The sequence below is a fragment of the Mirounga angustirostris genome, unplaced genomic scaffold (genome assembly GCF_029215605.1).
Source record: "Mirounga angustirostris isolate CCGP_5_RB_7025 unplaced genomic scaffold, mMirAng1.0.hap1 SCAF_5, whole genome shotgun sequence".
NCBI lineage: Eukaryota > Metazoa > Chordata > Mammalia > Carnivora > Phocidae > Mirounga > Mirounga angustirostris.
The window spans coordinates 68,681,034-68,692,185 of NW_026991713.1; positions in this window are offsets into that span (position 1 = coordinate 68,681,034).

The following is an 11,152-nucleotide window of genomic DNA, read 5'->3' on the forward strand; positions in this document are numbered from 1 at the left end:
CAACCACCTAGGAGTGTTGTTAAGGTTAATGCAAATAATGCATCAAAGCCCGACCCCAGTGCCCGGAACAGAGAGGTAAATACTGACTGTGTGTAGCTTATTATTATTAGTGATCTCATCTTTTCATCTACTCTCAGAATAGTTTTTCATTTTTCCATATTTTTAATCTTTTTTTTTTTACTGGTTTCTTCCACATCATATGGCCTACAAAAATATGCTCATGTCTTATATATCATTAAACATCCTAATTCTCAATTATCTCCTGACTTCTACCCTGATGATTCTTTTCTTTATAATTAGAATCAGAAATATTGACATTCAGTATTTTTTATTTCTTTTTATTCAATTCACTTTCCAGACCTTCTAATCATGCTGCTGGTTCTGACTAAGAGCCCTATTAATTTCCAAGTCCAAAGATCATGTTGGCCCTCATTTATTGGACTACAGCATTCCTGAGATTCCCCCGCACCCCCTTTGGCTTTGGCAACCTGCTCTTTCTGGTTATTCTTCCACATTTCTTCTTAGTCACTTTTGCAGATTCTTCCCATCCATATACAACTGGTTTTAGAGTTCTGTTATTTCTAAGTTCTTAACATATCTTGTATCTTTCCCGTCCAGTCTTCAGACCACAGTTGCCTTAGCTCAGATCTTTATTATATCTTATCTGAATCATCACAGTCGTCTTCAAGTTGGTCATGCCGCTTAGTTTATTGGCCCCAGTCCCTATTTCCTTTACTGTAATGATCTTTTCAAAATACAAATGTAATACATTGTACATTTCCCAGGCCAAAGCAGTGAGGAGATAAAATGGGCATAACTTCAATATCAAAATAGTATTTCTCCTCCCCCAAACTTACAATGTAATCTCATCATAAGAAAAACCCCAGAGAGAATCTGCCTACACTGTTGGTGGGAATGGAAGCTGGTACAGCCACTCTGGAAAGCAGTAGGAAGGTTCCTCAAAAAAGTTGAAAATAGAGCTACCCTATGACCCAGCAATTGCACTACTGGGTATTTACCCCAAAGATACAAATGTAGTGATCTGAAGGGGCACATGCACCCCAATGTTTATAGCAGCAATGTCCACAATAGCCAAACTATGGAAAGAACACAGATGTCCATCGACAGATGAATGGATAAAGACGATGTGATATATATATATATATATATATATATATATATATATATATATATATAGAATACTACTCAGCCATCAAAAAAATGAAATCTTGCCATTTGCAATAACATGGATGGAACTAGAGGGTATTATGCTAAATGAGATAAGTTAATCAGAGAAAGACAATTATCATATGATCTCACTGATATGTGGAATTTAAGAAACAAAACAGTGGATCATAGGGGAAGAGAGGAAAAAATAAATCAAGAGGAAACCAGAGAGAGAGATAAAGTATAAGAGACTCTTAACTATAGGGAACAAACTGAGGGTTGCTGGAGGGGAGGAAGGTGGGGGGGGGAATGAAGCCATTGGGTGATGGACATTAAGGAGGGCATATGATGGGGCGCCTGGGTGGCTCAGTCGTTAAGCGTCTGCCTTTGGCTCAGGTCATGATCCCAGGGTCCTGGGATCGAGCCCTGCATCGGGCTCCCTGCTCCGCGGAAAGCCTCCTTCTCCCTCTCCCACTCCCCCTGTTTGTGTTCCTGCTCTCACTTTCTCTCTCTCTGTCAAATAAATAAATAAAATCTTAAAAAAAAAAAAAAGGAGGGTATATGATGTAATGAGCACTGGGTACTATATAAGACTGATGAATAACTGACCTCTACCTCTGAAACCAATAATACATTATATGTTAATTAATTGAATTTAAATTTAAAAAATATTTTTAAAAAACAAGTAAAAAAAGAAAAGAAAAACCCCAGAGAATTCCAATAGAGGGTAATCCTACAATATACTTGGCCAGTCCTCCTTAAAACTGTCAAGGTCACTGGAAATAAGGGAAGTCTGAAGAAATGTCACAGCCAAGAGGAGCCTAAGGACACATGACAACTAAATGTCATGTGGTCTCCTGAATGGAATCCTAGAGCAGAAAAAGGACACTAGATAAATACTAAGGATATAGCTGTTAGTTAATAATCATGTATCAGTATTGTTTCATTAATTGTAAACAGATGTACCACATTAACGTAAGATATAACTTATCTTGGAAACTGCAGGGAGTGGGCATCTGTTAACTCTATACTATCTGCTCAATTTTTCCGTAAATCTAAACTATCCTAAAGAATAAAGTTTAATGAAAAGTAGTATTCCTCTTTTTTTTTTTTGACTCCCCCTCCCACCCCGATCAAAGAAACTCTAGTTTCCTCAAATTCTTCTCCAGATATGGGAAGCTGGGGGCCAGTGATGTTTCATGTGTGCTCTAAGTAGTTTCTTTGTTTTGTTTTGTTTTGTTTTTAGGGTTGTTCTGTTGTTGTTGTTGTCCACTATTTTTCTTCTCTCTTGTTCTAGCTCCTAAAAAAAAAATAACACCTTCTGAAAGATCTGGAGTCCTTACCAGGGCACTGATGCCAATGCTGGTGTCCAATATTTAAGATGCCAATGTCCTTGCGAAGCAGCCAGTACCTTTCTTCCTGCCAAATCTACTGACTACACTGCTGTTGATTTGCTGGTATTGTCTTAGGATCTGAGTCCCATGGGAACCTTGTGCAATAGTCCTTTTAGATTTCCTGCTTATGACTGCAGTTCTTTCTCCTCGGGGCTCAGGCATCAATCCATAGAGGCTGGAATGAAGGCTAATCAGAGTGGCGGATACTGCACTGCTACATTCAGAACTACTTCTCTTCTCTCACTGACTCTAAGAGTCCTAGGGACTCTTACTTCTTGCAGATTGACTTATTTCCCAGGATATTTCTTGGCGACTCACGCAAGCCAGTTACTGAGGACCTGGGCCGCTAGCCCTTAAAACCTGCCCAGACAGGCTGAATCTGAGGGTACAAACAGCAGAAGCTCATGTCACACAAATATGATCATGTTGTTGTGCTGTTTAGAATTCTTTAATGACTTCTTTTCGCCCTTTAACATGGCCTTACAAGGCATTCTCGTATCCTGCTTTAGTGCGTCTTTCCAGGCCCAACCAGAGACAAACCCTCCTCCAACTTTCTAGTTCAGCCACATTGAGTTATTTTAAGCATCTGCATTTCATGAATTCATCAAACTCCTCAAGTCTCCATGCTTCACCGAGGTGTTCAGATTGGGTTAGCCACCGATGCCTCACCACCACCCCGAAGTATCATGCTATCTTTACGTATTTTTATTACTGCCATACTCCATTATATGAGTTATTTATTGATATTTAACAAATTACCCTGAAACCCAGTGCCTTGAAATGATAAACCCTTATTAAATCATCAGAAATTCAGGCATAGCTTAACTGGGTTCTTTATCTCAGGGTCTTTTACATGGTTACAATCAAGGTGCTGGCCAAAGCAGTGGTCTCATCTGAAGGTTCATCTGTGAGAAGGTCCACTTCAGACCTCACTAACATTGCTGTTGGCAGGTTCAGTTCCATACAGGCTGATATCCTGAGGGCCTCCGTTCCTCCTTGACTGTTGACCATAGGCATCCCTCAGTTGCTTGATATGTGGACTTCATAGGGTACCTCACAACATGGTAGCTGGTTTCCATCAGAGTGAGGAAGACAGCAATACAGCATGAGCAAGGGAGAAACCAGAGTCTTTGCAATCTAAATGCACAGGATTACTTTACTCCTATTACTTAAAAGTGATATGATACATCACTTTTGGCATAATCTATTTGTTATGTTCATCCCACATTCAAATGGACGGGATTACACAAGAACATAAACACCAGGAGGCTGGGATCCTTGGGAGTGTTTTGTGGTTTCCCTGTGGAAGGCAATAAATCCCTCCTCAGAATTGATTCACATGTTAAGACAGATGATACCACACATGCATCAAGATGGTTTATAAATATTTATTGCTCACATTATAGGTCTTTCTGAAGAAAGTAGGGCAGGCACAAAAGCCAGTCTGGAATGTCTTCAGAGAAGAGAAAAGAGGACAGTGGCTTTGGTTTTTCTTGTGGTGGAGAGTGGGACCTTAGTGAGGATTCCCACAGGAATGGATTTAGGACAGTTTGAACTTTTCCATGAGCACTAATGATAGAGCCAAGGCTTCTTATATTCTTGCCCTGATATGGAGCAAAAGGGACAGGAGGAAGTCAGGGCATGAAAGCTGTCAGAAGTCAAATATCAAATGAAGTTGGAGTCATTCTCCTTATCACAGGGGGCTATTTTAGAGGCTGTCTACCAAATCCTTTGTAATAATTGCTTATTTACTAGTTTGTCTTTTATAAGATAAAGAGTTATTTTAGTTTTATGTTTTCAGTACCTAGTGCGGTGCCTGACATATGGTTCAATAAATGTTGGTCGAATGTGTAACTGAATGAGTGAATAGACTCTCCCACCTCTCTTGATCATTGTTTATCCCCTGTTGTGGATCTAGTGTTCTTTCAAGATTCAGCTCAAATATTATCTCCTCTATGATGCCTTTATTGATCCATTTCCCCCCCTCTCTCTGATAGAACTGACCACTCTCTTGTTGGTGCTCAACTGCACTGGGTACAGATTTCTTCTTAGAACTGACAAAAGTAGCATTTATTTCTTTACATATTGTATTCTTTACTAGTCTGCCTACTGAGGGTAAGAACTTGTCTCGTTATAAACATTTGTACTCTCAGTATCTGGTATGATACACACACCCATGTTTAGTTAATATCTCACAGAGGATTCAATCAATTCCACTATGGGAAAAGGAGTAAGAGAAAGCTAAATATAGGAGGGGTGTTTAATCTGGATCTTGAAGAATAAATAAAACCTTGACAGGAGAGGATACAGAGGTGAGGAGGCTTTGGAGACAGAATATTCTAGACATAATAAGTAGCACCACAAAATCATCATGGTGCATTCAAATAATAGTAAGATTCAGCTGGCTGGAGATGAGGCTAAAAAGTTAGGTTCACATCCAGCTGGTAGGCTGGTAATTGAAGATTTTTAAAAAACTTGGGTGCTGTTAATGTAAGTAAATCTATTCTAGAGAAATAATTCTGATGGCAGAACAGGATGGATTTGAGTAGGAAGTAGACTGGAATCAAGCAGGGATGGGAAAGGGGTGGTTTGACTAGGACAACATGAACTCTATCTGGAAGAAATCAGAATGTAGAGAGAACGTAAGCATTAGCATTCTGAACACTGCTGAGAGTGATCCAGTGCTCTGAGATTTGGGAGGTATGGAAGCCTGAGAAAAGTCCACTGAAGTGGTGGTGGGGATATGTAGACAATAGAGATAAAGACAGTGGATAAATAGACCAAAGAAAGAATTATCAATTATCTTAATAATTAATCTTAATAATTAATCAGTTGCTATCCCTGATAAAGACTTTAGCCCACTTGGCAGTTTGGGACACATATATTTTAAAATTAAGACTAATGAAAGGATAAAAAAGAGAAAAGAAGAGAAAATCTATCATGTCTAAAGCATCAAAATAGATATAGAAAATAGCTTTTCCTGTCTTTTTGGGACTAACTTTGTAGAAGTATTTTATTTCCCTAATACTACTTTTTTTTATTCTAAAAGAATTATTAGAAATTTCTCATATGGCATCTCAAAATTATTTTCTAGCATGGAATTTCATAGCTGAAGTTTTGCATTCAAAGAAGAACATTGACGTTGTTACAGGCTAGACTATCTCCATGGGTAATTCTGAGAAAGAGAAAGAGACATGTTTCAAGGTCTTTGGTGTGCCTAGCTTAAGTTGGAGTCTGAAGGCATTCTGATTAGAATCCATATTCCTATACGCAGTAATGGTCACCCTTGGCTATGAGGCAGAAAACAGGCCACGGGACAGAGAGATGCCCATTAGCTCTATTTTAAAATTTCTATAGCCCTTCTAGAATTTTGTATGGAATTTGTTTTCCAAGGAGTTTTAGAATTTTAGAGGTGGCAGTAATCTCAGATTTCACCAAACCTTTTAGGGGGACTGCTCCCATAATACCAGTTGTGATTTTACTGTTGGACAATTAATAAAAATGCAAAGTAACAAAATGCTTTTCTGAATTTAATAAGCCCTTTAAATGAACTTACATTTTTTTTAAAGGTTTTATTTATTTATTTGACAGAGAGAGACACAGCGAGAGAGGGAACACAAGCAGGGGGAGTGGGAGAGGGAGAAGCAGGCTTCCCGCAGAGCAGGGAGCCAGATGCGGGGCTTGATCTCAGGACCCCGGGATCACGACCTGAGCCGAAGGCAGATGCTTAACGACTGAGCCACCCAGGCGCCCCATGAACTTACATTTTACTAACAGTGATAGTACCTGCACACATTTGAAGACATTAGTATTACATGTGTTTGTGTGATAGTAGTATTTATTCTGTTATACATTTGATTTATCAGACCCTTTGTAGCAACTTCATGGCACCGAAGGGGTTTTTGACCGATAGGTTAGAAACTGATTTGGCCCAACTTCCTTATTTTACAAATGGGGGAACAAGGGATTTGGAACAGGTCATTTACATGAATTGCTCAAGGTCACAGAGTTCTAAGGATAGAGCCTAGATCTTCTGACCTTTAGACCAATTAATACAATCCCCAAATAGCCAAAAACATTAGACCTGCTAACACAAAATTAAATGATAATCCTCATGCTAAATGGGGTGATGATGTATCAGTGCTATGCTTCAGAAGGTTCTCTCACACTTGGAACTTTCTGGCATTTTGGCATATCCTAGGAGGCCTTATATTGCTGCTGACCGTTAAGAATCATTTTCCTTATAGTCATTATTTGAGGCAAACAATACAGAGAGCTTAGAGTCTGTGTATGCTAGATTCTCTTTGCGAACCCACACGCCCACACACTCAGTACCATGGTTCAGTTTCTTTCACATTAGTGTTTGCTTTTTTTTTTTTCCTCTGAGAGTTGGAAAGATGCAAGAAGGAAAATAAAAGCCAGAAAAGTGTGTCATGCAGGAAGAGGAACTAAGGAAGGGCCAGAAAGGTAGAGGTTTGTGATGTTGAACCTATGAGCGGATGGCTCTGTTCCACCCATCCCGCTGAAAGAGTGTATTTGAAGTGGCATAATAATTAGGCTCAAACATTTACCCTCACTGTGCCCTTCAAAGACAAAATTTGGGTTGAACCTTGGGGCAATTCATTTCAATGATTTTTAGACCTCTATAGAATACAGCTGCAGATGAGAAATCTCAAGAGAACTAGTTTTTTTCCCCTGTGAGAGCTAATACCACATATTTTCTGATGAATCAGAGTGTGGGTGAAAACAACCTCCTTTAAATTTCCTTTCAGTTACTTATTGTTTGTGATTAAATGATTACTTTCTTTCTTTTTTTTATTTGACAGAGAGAGACACAGAGAGAGAGGGAACACAGGCAGAGAGTGGGAGAGGGAGAAGCAGGCTTCCCGCTGAGCAGGGAGCCCGATGCAGGGCTCCATCCCAGGACCCTGGAATCATGACCTGAGCTGAAGGCAGACGCTTAACGACTGAGCCACCCAGGCGCCCCTAAATGATTACTTTCAAAACTGCGGAATAAAATGATAGTTAGGCCTTTTTTCCTTAACTTATATATTTCTTAAAATTTTATTAGAGGATATACTCTGTAGACAGAAATTTTAACTTATCATACATAGATTCTAAATTTGGTGTATTGTTTGTTTCAAATAATGAAAACCAGGAAAAAGACAATCACATTGCAAAACTAAAATGTAGATAGTTGTCACCTTTTTCATTAAATATATCAGATATTTTTTTTCCTTGATATGTGGGTGAGTTTTACAATTAATGTGAGTTAGATTCAGATGAAATAAAAGTTTAGACGCTATACTTTTAGAACAAAGTTAACATATAATCTTATATATAACAGACACTCTGTATTGTCAATTGAAAAGACCTTAAATATTTTTAAGGGAGATGAATTTAAACAAACAGCCATTTGCTGACACTTAAGATAAGCACTTTAGAAGTATATGAGAGAGTGTAATGTTATGTTCTGGCTCGAAGCCAGAATGTTTTATTTTCTTACCAACATTTTATTTTCCTGAACTCTAAAAGAAGTGACAGGTTATTTTGTCTGTAATGGTGGTTATTTTCAACTTCAAAAACCTTTCTGTGATCTTAAAACCTTATAATTTGTTCACAGTTACAAGTTAATACAGGCACTGAACAGCATCTGTATGTAATTTTAGCTGAGAGATATAGTGGGAACTTTTAGTCCTTCCAAACTTATTTTATTAGACATGCATTGTCTAGAACAAGTCTGCTGCACGCTTGGTACCTACCAAGTTAGCTGAACTCCAATCTGTTGTTGGAAATGTGGACATTTATGTGTCTTTGGGGGTCTCAGCGGCATCCCACGTCGGTCTTGTTCTCTGTTACATGGAGAACTGGCAAAGAAGAGAGGGAGAAAGGAAATGTACAAAACCTTGGTATGCCAGGCTCTGTAGTAGTGCTTTCTCATGTTATATCACTTGAGTCTGAAGAAAAACCCCCCTCTCCTTTGATGCTACATCCTTTTAGTTATTCCTTTGCTGGGTGTTGCCATGATATTTCCTTTCCTAGGCAGTGACTGGCTAGCTCCAGCTATTCTCCTCCTCTCTCTTTCAGGAATTTCCCTGCAGCATGAATGTGGCTTTCTAGAGATGTGGGATTTCATACAAACTAGTCTGAAGAGAATAAAAATAAGTATGTGGGCAGGGCTCCTCCTCAGAACTCTTCACATCACACAGAGACTAGGACTGCCTTCACGTAAGAAGGAAATCCTATGCATAAGTACTGTTAAAGTGGGGGGTAGAAAATTAAAAACAAAAACAAGACAAAGGAAGAGTGTCTCTGAAAAGAGGATTTAATTCAATTTTTTGTTGATGTCTCAGTTATTTAAAAAATGTATGGAGTTAGGAGGTATCCAACTTTGTAATGAAGTTGAAGTTGGAGAGAGTCTATCATTTGTGTGATCTTAGCATAACTGTGAGCAATGTCAATTTAAAGATTATAAGTTGGAGAGAAATGATGGGAATTTTATGTGTTTTCCAAAACTATCTGCCTTATTATATCCAGTCTTTATATTTGCAATTGTGCCTAACTGTGGAAAAAAAATGATAAAAGCAAGTCTTACCTGGTACATTATTACACAAATGGATTAGGTGCAACTTTAGATGGAGTATCTTCTTTTTAGACACCTAAAGGTGTGTCTGTTGCTGAAAAATAAAACCAACGACTCTGCTTGTTATTTTCCATGCAAGATTCTTGCCGACTGGCAATGGGGACAGAGACTGGGGTGCTTTGTGGTGGCAGCAGAAGGCTGGAAGTGAAAAATATATAACAATGCCTCTGTTATCTGTTTCCAATTCTTGCAGCATAGAGCTGGAATCCAGAAAATTTGCCGCCTTGAATAATTCAACTTTCAAATCTGTTGGTGTTTCATGACAATTTTGATTTGCTTTTCTTTAACATTTTAGACTTTGCTTAGTTTTCAACCACAGTTTTTTCCCCCTCTGCCTTAAGTTCTTTGAGTTTAAGAATCAATGTGGTGATTTCCTTTAGAAATACTAAACAAGACCATCTAGTCAGAAACAGGATGTACAGAGAAAGATATATGAGAAAAATAAAAAACTTCTAAAATAAGGAGAAGTCAGCCTGAATTTTGCAAAGCTTTATGATTTTATAATGACTCTCCTACCCCATTCTAACGTTCTAGGGGAGCTTTAGAGCTCACTTCTTGCCCAGAATCTCCTTTGTAGATAACAAGCTTGGCATGCTTTAAATATTTATGGGGGACTCTGGAGTGTTACAGAAAACAATGCAGCTCCTAGCTCCTGGTAAGGCTGGATCAGCTAAATGATAAACATTCACATGTGTCTTCCCAATATGTATTCTATTATGTATGTTTGTGTTTTCTTTTGATTTATAAAAATAATTTTTGTTTAAACAGCGTGAAAATGTTAATAAAGAAAATTTAAGCTGAAAAATGTAATTACTACCTTCCTTATAAAACTTGTTTTTTTCCTCTGCTTCTCTCTATTACTCTCTCTCTCTCATACACACACACACACACACACACGCACACGCACACGCACACACAGGCACACATAACCCTAAGCTTGTCTTTGCTGGCTTTCATTCTCTCCTTCAAACTGGCTTTCTCCACGTGACAGTGACCATGGCCGGTAGCAGCAGCTCATGTTGTAAACATGATAGCTTCATAACTCCAAGGAAAGACCGGCTTTCTCTCTTCTGCTTCTGTATGTAACACTTCTGTGGAATAATGCTGATTAACCAGGTTTGAGTTTTGTGCCAATCCTTTACACAATCCCTGTTGCTAAAACAATGGGACCCTTTGAATGGTGAGCCTGGTTCATGTGCGAGCCTGGCAGCCTCGCTGATGTCAAAAAGTTTAAGCAGGGGAGGACCAGCTTCACAAAAGAAGAGGTTGCATTTACTAGAAGAAGGGGAAAGAGGCATGTTTAGCTGAGGAAGATATAGATGTCTATTACTTGAAAAAAATTGAAAAAATAATTAGGAAGATGGTGAGAATTGCCTTCATTTGTCAAATATGGAAATGCTGTTTTGCAAGAACTGGTAATGAGACACTCTGCAGATGACAGTGTGTTTATTATTTATTCAACAGGCATTTATTAAGTGTCCCTGACCCTTGACATGCAGTTTCTCCCGAGCTGAGATATAGGAGTGATAAGTAGCCAAAAGTAAAATCCAAACCCCTGTCCCTGGTGAAGTGACTTACATATGCTTCTTGTGACTTTTAGAGTGTTCTCCGGCAGCCACAAAAGGTTGTTTCTATAGTTCCTAATTATGACTCTGTGATTCATCCAAGGCCACTGCTCGGGCTGGACATCATGGACACAGCTGCCTTGTTGATTTCACTTCCTCTGTGCCTGCGCACACACTGATCCCACACACTTCATTGTTTGGCCTCTCACCTCACTTCTGAACTGCAGGTGGACCCCAAGCAGTCTTTTTCTTTTTCTTTTATTTTAGAGCGGGAGAGAGAGTGGTGGGGGGGAGGGGCAGAGGGAGAGGAAGAGAGAGAATCTTAAGCAGGCTCCGTTCCCAGTGCCGAGCCTGACACAGGGCTCGATCTCATGACCCTGAGA